Source organism: Rattus rattus, chromosome X, assembly GCF_011064425.1.
Source record: "Rattus rattus isolate New Zealand chromosome X, Rrattus_CSIRO_v1, whole genome shotgun sequence".
Classification (NCBI taxonomy): domain Eukaryota; kingdom Metazoa; phylum Chordata; class Mammalia; order Rodentia; family Muridae; genus Rattus; species Rattus rattus.
In genome coordinates, this window is record NC_046172.1 from 97,842,051 (window position 1) to 97,864,117 (window position 22,067).

At 38.2% G+C, this 22,067-nt stretch overlaps 1 long non-coding RNA gene across 1 annotated transcript in view; it reads left to right on the top strand.

Annotated features, from left to right (window-relative positions):
- Positions 1 to 3,039: 3,039 nt before the first annotated feature.
- Positions 3,040 to 22,067, top strand: part of LOC116888855 — a 105,913-nt gene continuing 86,885 nt past the window's right edge. The window contains exon 1 of the long non-coding RNA XR_004386346.1: positions 3,040 to 3,604. This is a non-coding gene — a long non-coding RNA (uncharacterized LOC116888855). The remainder of the gene's footprint in view (positions 3,605 to 22,067) is intronic.

A 22,067-nucleotide genomic window follows, 5' to 3' on the forward strand; every position in this document is an offset into this window, starting at 1 on the left:
AAGTCTCATGTGATGAAGGACTTTTTCCTACTTAAGAACATATTTATTAACATTCTTCCTGAATTTCTAAATCAATAGTTTTGGAAAGATATGCGTAGCAGAGGGGAGAAATGCCCCTGGGAAGAAACCCAGCGGTGAGACTATTGGAGACTCTTCCTGTTCCCGGGATCAGAAGGCATTTGCATCATGCTGAAAGAACTGATCCAAATGTTTTTTTCCCCAAACACAACTTCGCCAGACTTGAAAAACTGTTGGGACTACAAAGAAAACCCAGGCTAATCCCTCTGCATACCTTAGGTGCTAGAAAAACCTCTACAACTGAGCACACCTGAAAAGACTTATAAGAATTTACTTCTCCAAATTTAACGTGTGTCCTACCTGTCGCCCCGTGGTGTATTTATTCTCTCTCCCTGGCCAGTGTTACCCAAATCCCCAAGCTCTTCAGATCACCAACTCTCAGCTAAGCGTCTGCCTACCTAGAGAACACAGACTGGCTGGGGATATGCCACAGACACCAAGAGAGTGGAACTACTGTTCCTGGCTGAAACCAGCTCTCTAAACCCGGCTGCATGCTGATCCAGCTCAGCATCACCGGCTCCCGGCCTAGGCGAGAGCGCCGCTCAAAGGCAAGCTTGCCTGCGGCTCGGCTCTCAGGCAACGCAAAATGCTAAACCTTGGAGCTCTTCAACTCACTGCCCTTATTGCGAACTTTCTGCCCCACCAAACACAGGGTGGGCTTCACTTATCTCTTGTCAAAACATTTGTTTTTTCTCCAGGATGGAAAGAGTAGTCTAAAGAGCGACATAAGGAATAAAAAAGTATAACTATCGCTCTCGTTACCCCCCTCCTCTAACCTGTCTGTCATTTGCCACGGTCAATTTCTCCAAGCCGGTTTCCTCTGGAACTAGCAAAAGAGACCAGGTTTTGGGTGACGGTATCTTTCTTCCAAACCTCAGTGAGATATTGCATAGCGAATGGCATAGGGATTTACATTGACAATGTTGAAGTAATACAAACGCCTCAGCCTCCGACATAGTCAAGAGAAGTCGCGATAGAAAAGAAAGTATGAAAAGTATTCCGTATTCGCAAGCCTAAAAAAATGTAGGGGGTTTTAAAAGATGAGCGCTTAATTCTTTAAAGAGAAAACATATGTTTTCGCTTTGGTATTTATAAAATACTTTTCGCTAACAAAGCGATCCCACAGATGCAAGTGTGGTGCAGTCTGCGGACTTGGCAGCGCTGTCGCCACCACCTGTGTAGCAAGCATCATACAGGAGCATTCAACAGATGCTTCGAGCAAACTGCGATAGGGTCTTTCCTTGCGCGGGGGAGGGTGGTGGTCGTGGTGGTGGACAGTATGTTTGTTGCCGAATTAAATTTCAAAGCCTTGCAAAGTATTTGAATTCATTAAAGATAGAGCGACTCCCGATCCTCGGGTGGCCTTCTTACAATAATACAGTTAGTGCCCTATTGCAAACCCTAAAGAAAAAAAAAAGATTTGGCTCCCAGGGGCACCCAGAACAAAGAAGAGACCCAAGTCTCTATGTTCCAACCCACCTCCACCCACCTTCTACTACCTTCTGGGTCAACAGTCCCAGAGTTGCAGGAAGAATTGCCTTCCTTTCTCTGCGTTTTCGATTTGCACCTTCAAGCCCTCTACATCGACCTTTGCAGTCTCTTTCTATGTAATTAATCACTGTCCTGTCCTAAGGTCCCAACTAGCTGTACTAGTTAGTCTCTTACTCTGGTCCAGCTACCTCGCAGCGGTGGGGAAACACTCTTTACCTCTCCAAGCAGCTGTCCCTGTTGCGGAGACACACACACACACACCTCTAGTCACCCCCGTCTACATAGAAATCTGGTCTATCTCTGTGGGGGTATTTCATGCTTGTTTTTCATGTTACTCGGGTGTCTTGACCAGGTGGCCTGGTTCAGCCTCTGCACTGCCGCCTCGACACAGCAGGCACCTGTCCAGTGGTACCTGAGAGTTAATGGTGAAGGGTTCTGCTTGCCGGCTTGCAGCTGAGTGGTACGGGCAGTTGTCGAAAGAGAGCTTTCATTTCTCCCTAACTTGACTATTGTGTCTATGCCTTGATAGCCCTTGAAGTGGCTGGGCAGCTAACTGTGCCTCCTAATTTCTGTTGGAGATCTTTTCAGCTCCCAGAGAAAACCGAATGAACTACCTTCAAGGTTTATTTCTAAGCTCTTATCAGAGTATGCGGGGAGACATCAAGAATGAATTAAAAATTGTTTTCCAAGGTCTTGAAAGTCAAGGGGCTCCCTTTCTCTCTTTGAATTTAAGAGTAGGGGCTGGGGTGAAATATCCGGCCATCAAGCCGAGTTGTGGCCTTTAATGGTTGATCCTGTCAGAGTCAGTTGTTCCTGATGGAGAGAAGAATGACAGTCGGACTGAGAGGAGTTTTATGAATCAGTGAAATTTATAAGACTTTGAAAGTCTCTTCCTGGAACTAAAGCTCCTCCTCCCCATCTCTGTCTCTATTTCTATCTGAAATGTGTATGTGTCTACGTGTCTTTCTCTCCTCTCTGTCTCTTTTCTTCTTCCATGTCCATCATTCTCTGTGCCTCTTTCTCTGTCTTGTGTGTCTTGTTCTCTCTCTGTCTTTCTGTCTCTGTCTCTGTCTCTCTCTGTCTCTCTCTGTCTCTCTCTTTGTCTCTCTCTCTCTCTCTCTCTCTCTCTCTCTCTCTCTCTCTCTCTTTCTCTTTCTCTCTCTCTGCAGTATGTGTTTAAAGTTTAAATTTTGAGGGTCGATCTTGAGAATTTTCCCATCCCCTCTCTGTTGCCATGAATGACCTCAGTTTCCCCGAGTCCCTATACCTTATGAATCAAATTAATCACTTCTCCACCTACGCCACAGGGTCTCAGGCTCCCCTGCCAGCAGATTCCAGAATCGCAAAGATTCTGGTCCAAACAGGCCCGGAGCAGTGTAACCCTGAGCACTGATTGGCTCTTCTTGGCTCCTCGTGACTCCTCCCCTCATCCCTGGTTTTGCCTAAGAGCCCGGTGCAGCCTCACCAGCTCTGGGTAGGCGCTCTGGTGCTCACTGAGAAAGCTTCCTTAGGTGTACCGATCTTAATGATTGAGCCCTTGGAGCAGCAAGATTGTTGATCTTGGTTGCTCCTTTGGCCTGTCTATCCCTTACCTTCCTATTACATATGAACTTTTCTTCGTTCTGCACATCGATTGTCGTCGGCGTCGTGGAGATCGTCGTGGTGCTCCGGTGGTGGTCTTCGTCCGCTTAGAATAGTGTAGTTAGTTAGGGGCCTTCAAAGAAGAAAGAAGAAGCGATTGGCGCGGAGATGCTGGAGGTGTCAGTTACTATGCTAGAGTAGGGTAGTGAAACAATCCCCAGCCAAACCTTTCCGGGGGGCGCAGGTTGCCCACAGGAGGTCGACTTGCCGGCGCTGTCCTTCGCGCCGAGCTCCCTCCATCCTTCGTTCCGTCTGCTGAGACGCAAGGTTGCGGCGCGCAGCGCTGAGCAGCGCACTGACTGCCGCGGGCTCCGCTGGGCGATTGCAGCCGAGTCCGTTTCTCGTCTAGCTGCCGCCGCGGCGACCTGCCTGGTCTTCCTCCCGGACGCTAGCGGTAAGTTGGAGCCCCCGGGCGGCATTGCTAGCGCAGACCTTAAAGATTTGGGCGGAGGATGGGGTCGGGGAGCATGGACAGGTCCCGGATGGTTGCAGCCTGGAGGACCGCACTGGTTCGGGAAGGGTGGTGAGAAGCGACTCAGAGCGCTCAAATCGCGGGGTGGTGGGGGTCTCTGAAAGGAGACAAGAACGCAGGCTTCTGTAATGCAACCCCAGAGTCTGGAGGAGGTTGGAGGACAGCACTCGAGATGTAGGCGCTAGAGGGAGGCAAGGATCTAGAGACCCTCGCGTTCGGGAAAGCTGTGAGGAGTAAGACTGTTGGGGTTCTGAAGTAAGGGAGGGGAGGAGATCAGGAAGGGTGGGAAGGAGGAGGTAAACTGAACGCAGGGTCTCTGGTCGAGGGGTTGGACCGAGGAGGGTGCAATCCAGTAGGGGGATGCTAACTGCTCACCTTATTAAGAAATCGGACTCGGACTAAGTGGGAGGGGGCTCAGGGCTCGAAGTAATGGGAGCGGGGCTGGGGGGATTGCAAATGATCTCTATTATGTTCTCATTGAAACCGACCCTCATTTTCGGCGGGTCTAAGGGAACACTCGTAACTCTGGGAGATAACACACTGCGGATCTATGTCTTGGTCTAACAGCTGCTGGCTGAATTTGAACAGCGTTGCTGATGGTCACGTAAGTTTAAGAGGATAGTCTAAGGGTATCCGGCGAGCCTTTTTATTAGCTTACCGAAATCATTTTGGTGACAGTTTTATATTTTAAAAAGGACTATGGAAAAGTCTCCAAGGCTGCCTCTTATCCCGTCTCTTTGCTCAGCTTAACCTGACAAGCAGTGTTAACAGCATACCACGGAATTGCTAAACATGAACAGGTTGCTGGTTCCTGGTGCGACATAAAGTTCGTCATTGCAAAACACGTCTCTGTGTCTGTTTCTTTTCTGCGCCGAGCCCGTTGCGTCTTGCTTCCTGTTAGATGGTCCTAGGTGACTAAGACACTTCACACTGTGATGGAGACAGACCCCTTATTTTAATTGACAGGCACCCCCTCCAACAAACACAGCAGGAGACATTCTGCAGTTGAAGGATATTTGATTTAGTTCAGAATCACTGCCAGTGCTTGGCAGGATCTTCACTAATATCTACCTGTGTAAATCCCATCCAAGGAAGTCTTAGCTGATTCCCTTAATGCTTATGCCCCTCACCATATACCTTGTACCATATACATTACCTTGTTCCTTGCTAAGCAAGGAAAATGTCCATTGGGGAAAATGGGATTGAACTACGATGTTGCAGGGAGGTGGGGGGGGGGAGAAAATGTTGCGCAGTGAGTAATCTCTGCACTCCCAGTCTGTTGCAGATGATCATGACCTCACATAAAAGAGTGGTGAAAAAAAACAGACTTTAAATGTTTGCATTAAGAAATTTGTATTTATAATATGCATTCATAGATACACATAAATACATATATGCATATATGTATATATAAAAATCATATACTCTGACAAACAAAACGTTAATTCATTATACACAAACTGTTACCTGGAGTCTTTACACCTGTAAGGATAATGAGAAATAGCAATTAACTTGCCCCACAGAAAATTATTTCTTCACTTCTTTTTCAGCATCTCTTTCTGTCACACACACACACACACACACACACACACTCACACACACACACACACACAGGCACGCAGTGCCATACCCACACACACACAGGCACACACATACACACACACACACAAACACGCACACGCAAGAACTCCACCCACAAGACTAGAACACAAACACCAACCCACACCACCACACAGTACATCCACCCACACACGCATACACTACACACACACACGGACATACCCAACACACACACACACACACACACACACACACACACACACAACCACACACACACACAACACAAACACACCACACACACACACACAGGCACGCAGTGCACATACCCACACACACACAGGCACACACACACACTCACACACACACACACTGGCCTTTAAGAGGAATATAATTTTTGGCACCTTTCTTTTGGGAAATCAACTATAGCTCTCAACCCCACCCTATAGCAAGTAGATCATAGGATTTTCATTCGGTAAACTTGTTTTTCTGGTCCTTTGGGAATGTGAAAAAAAATATTTGCAATGTGCACATAATTTCTCTCCCAATAGCACCTATCATCTACAGAAGTAAGCCCAACTCAAGTAAGTCCTGAAAGTCAGAAGGTGAATAAAGCTTGTGGTTTCAATGTCAAGGTAGGAATTGGGGTATTTAGACTTTTTCTATCTGCAAAATAGAGACAGACCTGTTAACCCTTTCTCTGTTGTCATTTGGGTTTTTTCCTGCCGTGTAGACTCGTAATGGATAACAATGATGACTTTTTCAGGTAATATCACGACAGGCTTTGGTGCAGTATGAATTCACAGGAAAAAGAAGAGTGATAACTGATATTTTTAAGATCCTCCTGGATGCCAGCTAGGGTTCAAAAGTATTTCATATATACATAATGGCATAATATCTTCGTAACATCATTATGAATAGAATAGTTTGTCAAATGTTATTGGCACCAACCAATTTCCCCCTCCCTTTCCAAAGAAGCTCTCATAGAGTAAGGCAAGGAAACAAAAAGCATTTCTTTGTACTTACAAGGCTACTTGAGAAGAACATAGCTATTTCTCCAGCTATTTCTCCAAAATAAAAACGGAAAGTCCTCGGCTGCAATAGAGCACTTGCCTAGCATGTACAAAGCATTAGGACCAATCTCCAGCAGTGCAAAAAAAAAATTCCCCTAATTTTAAGCTGGATACCTGTGACAGTGTGCCAGGAATCCACTAAGGATTTAAGAAATATTAGCGCCGACACCCACTGCTGTGGCTCACAGAGGACAATAGAATTTCTCTCTAAAAAAAAAAAAAAAGCCTTGAAATTCTGGTTTTTGCAGTGTTCTCAATATTGCTTGGAATTAACGATTTAGAAATATTAAGATCTAATTTTCTTAATTTGGCCAATAAATACCCAAACTTCAATAATAGTCTGAAACCAGAAAGAATGCTCGGCATCTTGCTGCTTCCTTTTATTTTCTCCAGATAAGAGCCACGTATGTTTCCAAATGAAGGAAGCATAAAACCAGGCAGAATTTAGGGTGGAGATGGTCAGCAACCAATATCAAGTATCTTCATCTGCTCTGAAATTTGTCCAAAGCTTGAGACTAAAAGTTGTGGATTGCTGAGCCCTGCTGCAAAACAATAATTAAGTTCCCGGAGCTAATGACTCCTTAGTCTGCAGACTATTTGGTTGGTATCATTAACCTGTGCCTTGCCACTTCACTTATATAACAGTGAAATCCTTCAAGAAACAAGGATACACAATACTTGTGTTGAGATTATTTTAGCAGAGCATCCTTGACAGCTTACTGTTTAATGAAATAAATGCTTAATTAGCTCATTAATTAGGTAACTATGAGCTAACTATGAATATTTTACATATTTGGGTTAATAAGATATTATCATAACAAACAATGTAATAATATAATAGTTATATAATCAATTGCCTTTACTTGAGCATTTTGAAACATTATAATGTACTTTGACTTTTTAATGATTTTAAAAAGATTATCATTTGTCATGATTATAGAACACCTATACTATTTTTCAATGTGTTGTAACTGCTGAATTTTAGAAGAAAATTACCAACCATCAGCCTAATGAATGTTGCACAATTCAATCTGTCATTGTCTTTGATCAAACATTTAAGATTTCTTATGATACGGAGAACGTAGCTGCAGAGCATCCTACATTGCAACCAACAACAAATTTAAGGTGTTCCATTATTTAACTAGCAACTAGCAGATATTTTAATTCACAATTGGAATAGTATAAACAGGATTTCAAATAAGATGTAGAAGAGCTGGAATGTCCAGTTTGTGTCCTGCTACTCAGCACCTATCTCTATTTTTCTGCTGAGTCCCCCTCCCAGCTATGGTTAAGACTGTGCCATCTGCACCTTCCTAAAGACGCTTGCAAGCTGCATTTCATGTATACATCTAGCTGTTGTTTAGTATCATTCTTAAGGTTACTCTGCTGCATACATTGTCAGTTGCATGGTCTAAGTTTGAGAAGAACTAGAAAAATCTGTTGACTCCAAACTGTCTTCATGGCCCTTTGTATCATTTGAAATCCTACTTCCAGGAACATTCTTCTGTATTTTTATTTTAACCACAGATATCTTCTTCAGGGGGTCAATAATGCCCTTGCCTATGTAATGTAGGATAACTATCTATAGAAATCAGAAAGCTTTGAGAACTGCATTGCCTCACACAGCAATTCCATGTTGGTATTTTAAATTTCATACAAAAGTGTATCCTTATGAGTTCATAAATATACATCTCCTAACATCAAATTCTTTTGGAACATGTTGGATATTTTCTGGGGAATGAGAAAGGGAGTACAGTTCTGATCCAAATAGCAAAAAAATAAATAAATAAAAATAAAAATAAAAATAAAAAAGTGAGTGAAGGAAAATGGATTGCAGTGTCTTAGGAGGCAACCTAAATAATTGTGGTAGGTTGATAGACAAGCCTTAGAGGAAAGAATGTCAGTAATGCTTTTTACAAAAGATGGGTAGGGCAACAGGGTGGGTGGGTGTTACAAGGTGAATTATTCAGTAATGACAGGCTGCAGAGTGCATGTAGTGTAAAAGCTGAAACAACTTCATACTATAAAGTCATGTAAACAAATGTCTAGACAAACTATTATCAGACTAAATGGCTATGGTTGCCATGTCATTTTACTTTCATGAAAACAGATTTCTTCTTTAATGACATTAGTAACGTGCCTTTGACAAAATGGCTTGTGTCCACATCTTTTTAAACTAGCGCAGAAATCCAGACTCATTTAATGTTTTTCACATATAGCTTCCTACAATCAAAACACGAAGATCCAGTTATCAAGTAGCTATTCCTCTTAAGAAAATAATAAAAGATGGTAATAGTAGCTGTTATTCATTGGCAATTGCTGCATAATATGTAATAAAATCTGTAATAAATTAGCAAATTTTGATTGATTAGATTGGCAGTCACAGGCACTTAATGTTTTACCTTTAAGAAGAGAATCATCTAACCCAAATACCTCCCTGAAGACAGGTTAGGACAATTAAAGATTTATAAATCTTAAATTAGGGTAGGTAAAGTTTAGTACTAAAACACACAGTATTATATTCCATTTCATAGTCAGATATGCACATTGTGTGTGTGTGTGTGTGTGTGTGTGTGTGTGTGTGTGTGCATTTTTTTTTTTTTTTTGTTTTTGTTTTTCGGATGGGGACCGAACTCAGGACTCTTTGCGTTTGCTGACAGCGCTCTACCACTGAGCTAAATCCCCAACCCCCGTGTGTGTGCATTTGAAAAGGGAAAGAGTTTGATCATTTAGCTGACTACTTACTAGATGGTAAACATGTGCTTAAGGGTTAGGACCAGTTCCACATTCTAGCTCTATCCCATAACTTTTATACTAGTTAAAATTTAAACATATAAATCAATGATCCACACTCTTTTTGTGATGTGGGTTGATGGGTGAATCTAATTGTTTTTCTTATCTAATTATGGTCTATCAAAGGATCCTATTCTTAAATTGCTTATAATGTTACAATTATGAATGTGTTAGGTTTTGTAATTTTGCATACTTAAAGTTAACTTTATGATTTATAACCATCTGGGACATACCTCAATTGTGTTTGGATTAGTCATTGACTCCTGGAAGTTGAGTAGGGCCATACATTCCCATATGATCTAAAAGAGCTTCAAGAAATTGGGATGCTTTCATGCTTGTAGGAAGTAAATAGGAAAAATCTGTATAACTTCAATTTTCTAGCAATACCATGCACCTACAATTTAAGGGAGCAAAAATGAATAGTTTTATTGATAGACTTGTTTCTTTATCCTTTCCTCACATATCTACTTTAAAATGATCACAAATGGCAAAGAAATGGTAATATATACTATATTTGTGCAGCAAAATTATTAATCATTGATACCATGAATCTTACTCTTCCAAATATTATTTTAAGTCAATATAGTAGGTTTGTTAGATGGGGAGATTCTTTTCCTCTTTTTACTGGGCAACAGTATATCTCAATTTTAAAATACATCTATTCCCAAACCTCAGCCACTTTTCTAAAATGTACTTAATTAAATTAAATCTATAAACTGTATTGTTCATATATAATCACATATATAATCCAAATCAGTCAACTATAAGATGACATGAGAAATCAGTTAGGAGTATGGAATTTTACTAGTATTATTTTAAGGGCTTAGTATATTTTCAATGCTGTATATAGATGATTGATAAAATCTAATGTGCATTTTGTATTAAATTTCTCAAAAGAAACTAGTATTCTGAAAAGACTAGTCCATGAAATAGCACAGCATAGTTTTTCAAGCTATGCAATGGGTAACATTTATTTCTCTTTCTTTCGTTTCCCCCCCAGAACAAATGAGAGGAAAATGAGACTGACATTTTTCCCTCAAATGTACTACTTATATTTTTCATTTCCATAGTGATTATTGGTAGTTCTTTAACTATCACTGAAGAAAAATATCTCCATTCTCTACTTGAGCTCAACATATACATACTCCACTTTAGTCACAATACATAAAAAATGCAGAATATTTACTGGGTTAACAGCAATACAATGACAAAGGACTTGTGACATGCCAAGAACAAATAGAGTCTCAGGTAAATTATAAAAGTAATGAGCTTCTGGTAAAGGTAGGACTTCGAGAAATGGCAGCAGACTAATTCTCAGTCTTAGTTCAGGCAGAAATGTAAAGTTTTGCCACAAAGAGTGAAGAATAAGGGCATTTTGCTGACTGTAAAGCAAAGAAGCAAAAGCCAGGCATGGCTTTCGTATGCCTGAAATCTGAGTACTCTCAGGTAGGAAGAGCAGTGAGGTAAAGGCTAGCCTGTGGTACAAGTCAAGGTGTTATGAAGGACATAGAATGATCTTATCCTGTAACGGATAAACACAGATAAAATAAATAATGCTTACAATGCAAATGCTTTAAATATATATAATGCAAATTATATATATAACGCAAATGCTTTAAATTATATATATATATATAGTAACTGATCACATAAAAAGCATCAAATTTTCCATTTTAATTTTAGTGAAAATAGACATTAAACACATTATTTGACACTTAGAATATTGTGGTTTAGTTTATTTGCTTGTTGCTTTTAATTTAATACTTTAATTTTCAATGATTCCTATCTACCAGGCATGACATTAGAGATCTTATAAACATTGTCTTGGATATTACAGTGAGTATAACCTAATTTATCAATTTATATAGTGACAGATAAGGATTATACTTTATTCATGTTTATGTGGATAGACCAATATGTCATTGTTTACTTCAATATATATTTGCTGAATAATTAATATGAAAAATAAAGGCACTATGGGAAAGTTTTAACCTTTTCAGTTCAAGTTAAGTGACATGAAGTTTAGTCCTTTATTAGCCTCTGTATCTTCTGCTGTTCACACAGTAAATTCTAGGCAACTTGGTGGTAGAGCATTTACCTAGCATGCGTGACAGTCTTTGTTTCAGTCCTCAGCAGTGGAAGTAAAAAAAAAAAAGTTGAACTAGGTGGTTATTAACATCCCTTCAAATACTACAAACTAAGAAAAACTTAAAAATTATCTAGTTCTGAAAACTGAATTCAAATAATTACACAGAGATAGGAGATTTTTCTGTCTCAGAAAATAATAGCTACAGTTCTTCAACCACAAAAGAAAGTTTTACAGAAGCAAAAGCCAGTATTCATTTCTGTCATTTTCCCATTCAGTGAACTATATTTGAAATAATTCATCTTTTAATGACAAGTGGAAACAAGTCTTGGTTTTCTTTTATTTCTCGAGGTGAACTTAAGACATTCTTACTAAATGGAACAAAACTAACATAATAACAGCTAGTGATCTAACCTCAATGGTAGTACAGTTCCAAACCTTACGAAACAGAGTTATTTAATGATGTCAATACCCACAAACTTATACTTCACTGTTAACCTAGGTTATCATTTATCAGCTTCCTTAAGCTATATAAATGTTACTCTAAGAAGAATTATTTTTGATTACTTTTCTTTAATTGATTTGGTAACCAAATACCCATGGCTGGGTGTGATGACATCTGTCTGTAGTCCAAAACTTGAGAGGAGAGGCAAGACATCAGAAGTTCAGGGTCATCTTTGACCACATAAGATGTTCAATAGCCTATGCTTCTTGAAACACTGCCTTAACACACACACACACACACACACACACACACACACACACACACACACACGCACACAAACACACACACATATTCTAGCCATGGTTTTTTTATATAGCATATATCATATATAGGAAAGAGAAAAGTGTAGATTTTTAACTTTTTTATAAATTTTTGCACCTGTCTTATAAACACACAGAAGTCAAAAAGGTGAAACTTAAATGTACTACAATCTTCACACAAAATTATTTCTACAACTGATTGTAGAACAATTCAGGGATTCATGCTGCCAGTCTGTGAACACACAGGCAATTCATTGCGATGCATAGAAAAAAAGAAATTTAGAGATATTTTCCATTTCTCCATTTTGCTAATATTACCTAACAGGTACATTTATGATATTCTTCCTAATGTCTATTATATATTAAATTTATGTTATCACGTACATAAGCACACACACACAATTTTGTATTTTGTGTCAAGGTTTCATTTTGCAGGACTACCTATCATAATGTAGATAAAACTGACTTTGATTTGTGTCTTCCTCTCATTGATTACATAACTAGCCTATTTTTAAAATATTTTCTATTTAATGTAGTTTTAAAATTCTACTAAGGGGTTATATGTAAGTTCAAAATCTATACTTACATTCTAGACTACACTTTCCCTATCCTTTATCTAAATTATTTTCTTAATGAATGCAGCATAAAGGTGAAAGTGTTTAAAAATAATCAAAGAAATAATTTTAAAGGTAGATCTAATCTTTACATAATTATGACATTTATATCTGGTTATAGCATACCTAAAATATTCTCTTATTTATTTTTCAATGTAACTACAAAATAATTAGAAGCCATATTGTAGCATCAATTATGCAAATGAGAACTTAAAAGTAAATAAGTTTAAATAATTGTGTTCATGATCACACACTTAATTGTGCCAACAAATTGAAACAATACAATGCTATCTCCATATTAATTCCAGTAAACTCCCTCCCTTCTATGTTATACTTACACAGAAATTTTGGTGCTGATAAGTGAATGACACAGTTAAGAAACTGAAAGAGTTGATGTGTTCTTGTTAACACAGTGTTTGCTTATTTTAACATGTGGGAGGCTCTGAGTTTCATCTCCTGAATCATTAAAACAAAAGTTACATAGATGTGTGTGTGTGTGTGTGTGTGTGTGTGTGTGTGAGAGAGAGAGAGAGAGAGAGAGAGAGAGAGAGAGAGAGAGAGAGAGAGGACGGAAAGTTTAGAACTTACTCTAAAATGATTAAAATAAATAATAAACCTTTGTGTTTCTGCAAAAGAATAGGCACTCATTTAAATATGGTCAAAGGTTATATAAATACAATAGACGATGAGCAATATGTCTTTGATGAAAAACTTAATAGATTCCAAATAACTTTCTGTAGGACGTCAGCCATTCCATTGTAGATTAGCCAAGCAAGGTTTCTTGAAAGTCAATCAAGCTTGGTTTGACTTCCTCCTCTAATTTCCCCCTAAAACGCTTCAATTTATTATATTTTTTCTAACTATTAGTTCTACGTTGTTCATTTTTACTGTGATGTTCAGAGGCCATGTAACAGAAGGTGCTTTCATTATTTTATAATGTAAGTTTTGAGACTATTATAGAATAAGGATATAACAATATACATAATGTTACCCCCTAGAAATAAACCTATATTTCTTTCTAGAGAAAACTATTAAAAATATATCATTAGATAATTTTATTCCCAAATCACTTTTCAGTGTAGAATTCAGAATGGGAATTCATTAACATCAGTGCTGCCAACTTTCAGGCTAAGATTAAATTTCATGACTAGAAATTGTCTGGTTCATTAAATATATTCTTAGATTTAATGGAACACATGGGTGGTTAGTATATAAAGGCTTCAAATGACAAAGATGACAGTGGGCACTTGTTCAACTAGAGGCCATTATTCCATCCTGTGTGAACTTTCCTGACCCCTACATTGGAAGTCTTTACTGGGGAATGTTCATTTTCTGTAATCAGAGTGCCTTTGAATATTTGGGTGACTTTAGTCACTGGGAAGAAGAGAAGGAAAGGTCATTTGTAGTTTGTCCATCACTCCTATCAAGCCTCCCTTTGGATTCCTAATTGTTTACCAATGAAAACAGTATCCAAATAACGTTCACCATTTTTTAGTGAATGTGAAGTTGCACTATTTGTGATTGTGTCCAATAATTTCAAAGTAATTATTTAGTTTTCTGTACTCTGGTAGATCTTAAATTTTGGTGCTTCGATTTCTTCTTGATATGTTTTAGGAAACAAGCAGATTTCTATCATCATCAGTGGAGACATATCTTTTGAAGCCTGATTGTACCTCAGGCCATAAGGAATTAACAGAATATACCACCTGTTCTTAGAGTCATCGAACTGTCAGACCAGGGTTTGATGTCCATGTGATGTCCTCCATGCTAAAATCCCTACGATAAATTATATTGGTATGCAACTAAAAGTTAAGATAATATATAAGGAAGTCCTAAATAGATGCCATGCATACAATTAGAAAAGAGTACCAAGTGTGGCAATTTTATTAGACAAAATGGGAGCTGACTTGGTGTCTGAGTTACTAGGACTTGGATTGGCACAGAGAACAGAAGAACATTTTGAAAATCTACAGATATTCATGTTGTACAACTTTAAAAAAGGGGCAGTATGGGCCAGCTAATAGCTGCAGCAGTGGCGTTCCCTCAAACATATTTAAAACAATGGTCCACATGTGCCATTAGGTGTTCCTTGGATAAATGAAAATCAGATCTTAGGTTTCTGGAGACAGATTTTCCCTGCATTCCAAAGAGTGATTCATGACATGTTCATTTCATTGAATTTCAAGACTTTGCAACCTTCTGGTTGTCAACAGAAAGGAACTGAAGTCCAGTGTTCAAAGCTTTGGGGGAATGTTCAACAATCATATTAATCCTGATATTCAAAATAATTTCTAAATCAACTCCCAGCTTTCTGCTTTACTATAACTCAGTGGTTATTAAGGTTCTAGTATCTGCAAGACACTTACGTATTTCCAGAAACAGAAATAATACACAGTTCTAATATTAAGGAGTTAGAATTCAGTTCTTAACTGGAAGTCCAATATGTAAACATTATAGGAAGATATGGCAAGAAAGGATCACCATGCTATTTAGAGAAAGTTCACAGAGTAGATTTTTTTAAAAGGATACTGTCTATGCTGAAAATAGTGATATCGCTCCAAAGTGCAAAGAAGGAATACAAGTTTGAATCATTTCTCAGGTGCTATTTTTACTACCACATATGAAGATGTATTGATTAGTCTATTCTGTGATAACTCACAGAGACACCCAGGTAGAGAAGACATTTGTAGAAATTAAGAATTCAAAGGAGCATTGCTCCTTGAACATGCTCAATATTTTCATATGGTCAAACAGGAATTGAGAACAGTCTAGGCTACTTAAGTGCTTCAAGTGAAATGATTCAGCTTTTAATATGTAGAAATTATGAAACTTATTTTTTAGCAAATTGTAAATATTTGAATTATTTGACTTCTATAAAATGTAAGTAAATAATGAGCTGTGCATTTCACTTGAATATAATCAGTTGTTTGGTTATAATATAACTGCTAGTCCCTAATGCCAATAAAACTATTTTTATTAGTCTATTTTTAGTAATGCTAACATAGCATTTCATATTTTTCAAGGTATAGATGATGCTCTGAAAGTAACAATTCATTAAGTACTAATCGTTTTAGTAAAACAATAGAATTAAAATATTTTCATATTTCTGAGTGATCTCATGTTGCATATGGATTTTCAAAAATTAAACATTAAATGTAATCTTGTGTGTGTGTGTGTGTGTGTGTGTGTGTGTGTGTGTGTGTGTGTCTGTTCACAAGAGAGGGAAGAGATGGGGCAGTCTAAGCAATCAAGGAGGTCAGAGGACATTCTGCAATCAATTTTTCCAGTTCTATGTGGGCTTCAGGGGTTGAACTCAGGCTTCCTGCCCTGCACTGCAAGCATGTTCCCCACTAAGACGTCTTTGTGTCCTGTTATTTGTAATGTCTGAAAGATGCCTAACAAGGTTAAAAGATGGCTCTTCATTAATTTTTAGAAACACAAGTAGTTGGTATTTATTAGTGATGAAGCCATAGAGAGAATTTTAGGCTCTTAATTCTGAATGCAGGCTCTTTTCCCCTTTGGTCCTCTGCCTCTTGAAGGCCATGTGGCATAATAAATGAAAGCTTTTAAAACTGTGACTGCATCACACTGTCCTTGAGAATCTTATCATGCTTAATAAATTCAGAATGAACAGAAAATACATTTGCATTCTTGGCTTTGAAAATTAGAAACAGTACAAATATGTGAATAACTTGCAAGCTATGGCTTTTATTATTGCTGCCATAAACATAGAATATACACTTCTGTTTGTGTAATATATAAACACACACACACATATATATGCACATTCACAACAGGGCGAAAAGTAGAATAAATTTTGAGGTTTATATTAGGTGACTGACCACCCGATTGGCCACATACACTTACTTATGTTAGTTTTGATGTCTTAATTTGAACAACTGAGGTTTGAATTAGCTCAAGGCTGAATGCTTACTTTATAAATCACAGCCCTTTAAAATGTGCAGATGCAGGCATGAGTCACTAGCTACCGGAGTCCATCTTTAATCTATTATGTCATTCTCATAAGAAAACAAACCAGTGACCTTCATGTCCTTTTAAAGGCAATGACTGAGCTCCAGTAAAGAGATAATTATATACAATGAAATCAGTTTCCTTCTATGTTTTTTTTCCTTTTATTTGCATGTGTATCTTTTATCTATGGATGAGTTTGAAACTATTTTGAAATAGTCATTCATGTGTTTTCATATTCATGCAGGGGAAATCCAGTCTCCTTTGGGGGTTCTTAGTCCCATTAATAAAACAATTCAAGAATGGACTCAGACGGAAGCACTAAGGAAAAGGCTATTAGAGTTTAAAAGAAAAAACGTCAAGCTGTAAAACCACAGCAGTTGCCAAGTAATGAAGGAGCAAAGGGGAGAACAGACCCTGCTCTTAGGCTGACATGCACATCAGATACATGGCAAAAAAACAGCCACATGATAGGAATGCAGGTTTAGAGAAAATGCAAGGAAATCAAAATGTTTAGGGAAAGGCCCAAAAAGAGATGGAAAAACAAGGAAATAGGAATAGAGAGAGGCTAATAAGTAACCAAGTCACGATTCAAACTCAGCTTTGTTCATCTACAAAGGCTGGGCACACATTTTTCATTGTGACTTGAGTAAAAAAAAAACAGCTTACTGTAGTGGTAGGAATACTCTTCACCCCGGAGTGCACTCTCGGGTGGGGAAACCTCTTCCACCCTCATGCACTCTCAACCTGAGTGCACTCTCGGGTGGGGAAACCTCTTCCACCCTCATGCACTCTCAAGCTAGCCTTTACACTGGGTGGGGATACTCATCCACTCTCCTAGCACAGGGCAGGAATACACATCTACCCTCTTAGCACAAGGCAGGAATACACATCTGCCCTCTTAGCACAGGGCAGGAATACACATCTACCCTCTTAGCACAAGGCAGGAATACACATCTGCCCTCTTAGCACAGGGCAGGAATACACATCTGCCCTCTTAGCACAAGGCAGGAATACACATCTGCCCTCTTAGCACAGGGCAGGAATACACATCTGCCCTATAAGCACAAGGCAGGAATACACATCTGCCCTCTTAACACTGACCAGTACTAAGACACACATATATACACACGGCGGAACCAAAACAGAGACAGACACAGACTGACAATTCGGTGCACGTCACACAGAAACACTCAGACAAATATCAACTCACCTCAAGGGTCTTGGTCTAGGGTTGGTGGCGAAGATCCCGAGACGAGCCCCCATAATGAAAAGATCCCACATGAGAGACCTTACTCAAGTCATGAAATCGGGACCCCCAGACTTACAGAGACCATTTTGGATGTAATAAGCAAAAGCGGGGTTTATTACAGAGACCTATTAGAGATCTCGGGACCCTTACATATCCACGCAGGAGACAGAGGTGTGGACATGAAGCTCAAAGTCAGGGGTTTATAGGGGGAGGTTAGGGGTTTGGCACCAGTTACACCAATTGGTTAATTTCTAGGCGACTATAAGTGATTGGCTCATTTAAACATGGCAGTGAGGATTACAGCACAGCAGGAAGTACGTATTGACTAGAGCGTGCAAGTTTTGGGAGCCAGGGCGTATCAGGGTTTGAGGGACATCTGGATTAAGGTGTGACTCTGTGAGTAAGCTGGGGGAGGTGCCCTTCTGCCAGATGGTTTTGGGTCAGTCCTGATAACTCAGGCTGGTTCACTGCATTCCTTTTCTTTATCTTTATGGTCTGTTAGTCCTAAGCAGCAGGGCAGGGCTGCCTGGACTTGCTTTTCACAGTGTTTAGTCCTGAGTCTAATTTTGGAAACTTATTCTTTTAACTTCATATTTTAAACCTTAAATCTGTATAATTTTCCTTTCCTTACCAGTTCAAAAAATATGCCCAATACTCATGCATGAAGGTCCACTAGGACTACATCTACTCAGACCTAACACTGTTCTCCAGGACTGAGTTGGCACATAGACATCATATGACAGCTTCTCCAAATGAGGAGTGTGTGGGTCGTTAAAGATCTCAGTTCACTTTTCAAAGTGGAGGAAGGGCCATTTACTAAGATCATAAGGATAAAAATGCTGTGGAAGATGTTATATTTGGGCAGAGGTCTGTCACCTAAGGTTTTATTCTTGGGATCTAATGTGGCAACAGTGTTAGGACAATATCTTTGTGACTTCTGCCAAACTAAAGGACACACACACAAAGTGACAAGAGAAATAGCAGTTTTATTGCCCTTCTTATCTTGTGAGCCCAAGGGAGGAGTCAAAGTTTTTGTTTGTTGATTTGTTTTGTTTTAAACAAAAGTGGCTTTATGTAAAAGGACCTGTTTTGTGCACAGCTGACATTGGCTCAGAGGGTAAAGCACTTGCTGTTACAAGGGTGACAGAAGTTCAAAACCCAGCACATATTTAAAATTTTAAGTTTGATGGACTGAGTTCAATCCCAGATTTTATGGCGAAGGAGAGAACCAACTCTAAAATTGTCTGGACTTCCAAGCCTGCCCAACACACATATCACACACACACATATCTTTACACACACACACACACACTGAATGATAAAGTTTAAAAGGTAATAGCTGATCAAGATAGCAAAGACTGAGATTTTTTAAGACTACATGAAAACTTGAAGTGAAAGTTAAGACAATAAAACAGAGGGCTGTAAGTACCCATGGTTTAAGTAACACTCAGTGAAAGGAGAACAAAATTGTTTTGATAACTGTAGAAGAAACAGAGAAAGTCAGAACCTCTTTGCGCTAGAATTTATAACAATTATACGACCGAAATAAACCACAGTGCTAAAGTTTGCAATATGTTTGTGAGGATAATAAAAGGTTGGAGATGTTTTGTACCTACCTGAAAGTGCCTGCCTCACTAAACTTTCTTTAAAATGATCACATTTTGATCACATATTTACCATACTTCTTTAAAGATTCCTTGAAAACTCAAATAAGCAGGGAAAGGAACCCTGCAGACCACCTGTGGTGTTGCTTTAATCCTGAATCAGATGACATCCCTTTCTTTTTAAATGAATATGATAATCTGGGAATAGGTAGAGAAGTACTTTCGGTTCTTTCGCGATGCTAGTATCCACTGGCTCGGGTGATTAAGCCTAAACTAGGCATGTTGGTAGGTACTGTACTTGGAAAACCTGTCTCAAGTTTTGAAAAACTATTATTTCAACTAGAACTTTTATTTAGTCCTCACTGTCTTCTTAAGAGTTTTAAAAGGCAATTTTGAATTGAAACTATGCTTTCATAATGGCTTTATTAGTGTAGGCTAGGAACAAAAGAGCTTTTGCATGTACTTAATGTGGTATAAAAGCAGACTGGAAAATAATAAACCCGCTTCAGCCTCAGAACTGGCTGGAGTCATGGTATAAAAATAAATAAATAAAATAAAATGTCTTGAATAGCCACAGAATTGTCCTTCATGTCACTTTATAAATTAATTATAGGTCATGTCAAATACAATAACATCATACTTGGAAAACTTTAAAAATGATTGCTTTAAGACGTGCATTTATATTAATATGTAGAACACAGCTGTGCTCAAGGCCATCTTGATATCTTGAATCACTGCCCCACAAAAAGAGAGAATCAAATTTATTGTGGGAATTTAAAATTGTAATAGTTCAATAAGGTATGGAAAGATCAAATACTTGAACTGCTAATAGATGTATCATAAAACGTATCTAAAATTCACAACTAGCTGATGGGTAAAAGATGTCTTCATAGATGATAATATTGCCATAAAGAAGGCTCTGAGCCATGAGCTAGAGAGCAGTGGAGTGTCCCTGTAATGGGAGACAGATACAGGAAAATTGCCATAAATTTGAGGCCAGCCTGGGCTACATGATTCTATTCAAACAACAATAACAACGGAAAGTGGAAAAAAGCATAATGAGGCTGGAAGGACAAACTTAGAAAAGAGTTAATTTTATAGTGAAGGAGGTCTCTTTTTTTAAAATCAGAATTAACATTTTAAAAATCTACTCGAAAACAGAAGACCCATCAGAAAAATAGTTTTACTTGTCAAGTTTCAGAGAAATATGTCCTAAGAAATTCCAGGTTCAATGCTTTTTTTTTTTTTACCATGAAGGAACAGAAATGCTTTATTGTAAGATCATCTAAATCTCCTCATGTGAGGGAAAACCTGACTGAAATAAATCCTGACTTCAGACCACACATTGTTCTGACTGCAGTAGTTATGAATGACCACTAGGGGGCAGCAATCTTATTTGCCGCACTTCTGTGGTCACGAAACATGAAATTCCCTTTTAGGGTACTGTATAATTAGGTAAAATTAATTTAACCTGGAGCTGCGACGGGTAAGAGTAGATTACTTCAGTGTAGTGAGATGATGTGCTTTGTTGCAATGCAATCTACAATTTGCGGCCTGTAAATTGATAACAGCATTGCCAAGGCCTTCTTCACTCAGCATAGACTCTTAGCAGAAGTTGAAAATGGCTAGTGATTTTGGATCTGTGCCTCCTGAAATGTCTTAAAGAGAGCAAGCTTTATACATCTTTCCAATAAGGAAACTGATTTGTTTATTATATGCACTTTAACGTTTCCATACAACAAAATCACAATGTTAAACATTCATTCTTCACGGTCATTGCAATGAGTCTCTGCGCTAACTATTCAAAGTGGCAAAAAGGTGCTCGGGCAGATTTATGAATAGTAAACGTACTTTTTTAAAAATTAATTTAGGTAATAGAGGAAAAATTTAACCCAAGTTGTTTCTCACTTATTTGAATTCACAACTACCTTAATTTACTGTCTTACTATGAAATAAAATCATCAAATTATTGAAATTGCGACTTTAAAATTCAATATATACATATTTTATATTATGTTATTCATGTAAACTTATGTTGATAGGTATATGAGTAAATTAAATTATTTTATTAATCTAAATTACAGAATAATGTTTTCTATATATTTTCCACCATGCTAATGGTGTTTACTTCAGTCCATTTTACTTAGCTCAGCAGAAATATTAACTTTCTATTTTAAGAAGATACCTGTATTTGAAACATATTGGACATGTTTGTATTGGTTTAGGAATACATTTTTTTGTTTAAAGTAAGTAAAGTAACATTATTGAAAGTTTGTTTTGTCCTACTAAAACATTACCTAATGTTTTTATTTTTTAACTTGTTTTGTTGAAAAATAAATAAATTTGCAGAAATGATACTGTATGACTGCCATTAAAATGTTAATTTCAGGTGTTATTTTCCTTCCCAAAGGCTAAGGATCTATAGATTGAATGCCCTCTGATTAGAGCTCGGAAAATTGTCTTACTTAAAATGATTCAACTTAACATTGGGTATAGAATTTTGCTGATTCACTTAGAACGCAGAATTGACATGTGATTCTTCTTTAGCAGAAGGACAAAGGTGGTGGACAGGCTGAACCGATACTTTAACTTTTAATACTTATGGAGTTGAGATTTCCATGCGGAGTTTGGGGATAGCATTCCTGTTACTACTCAGCCAGGCTTTATCCAAG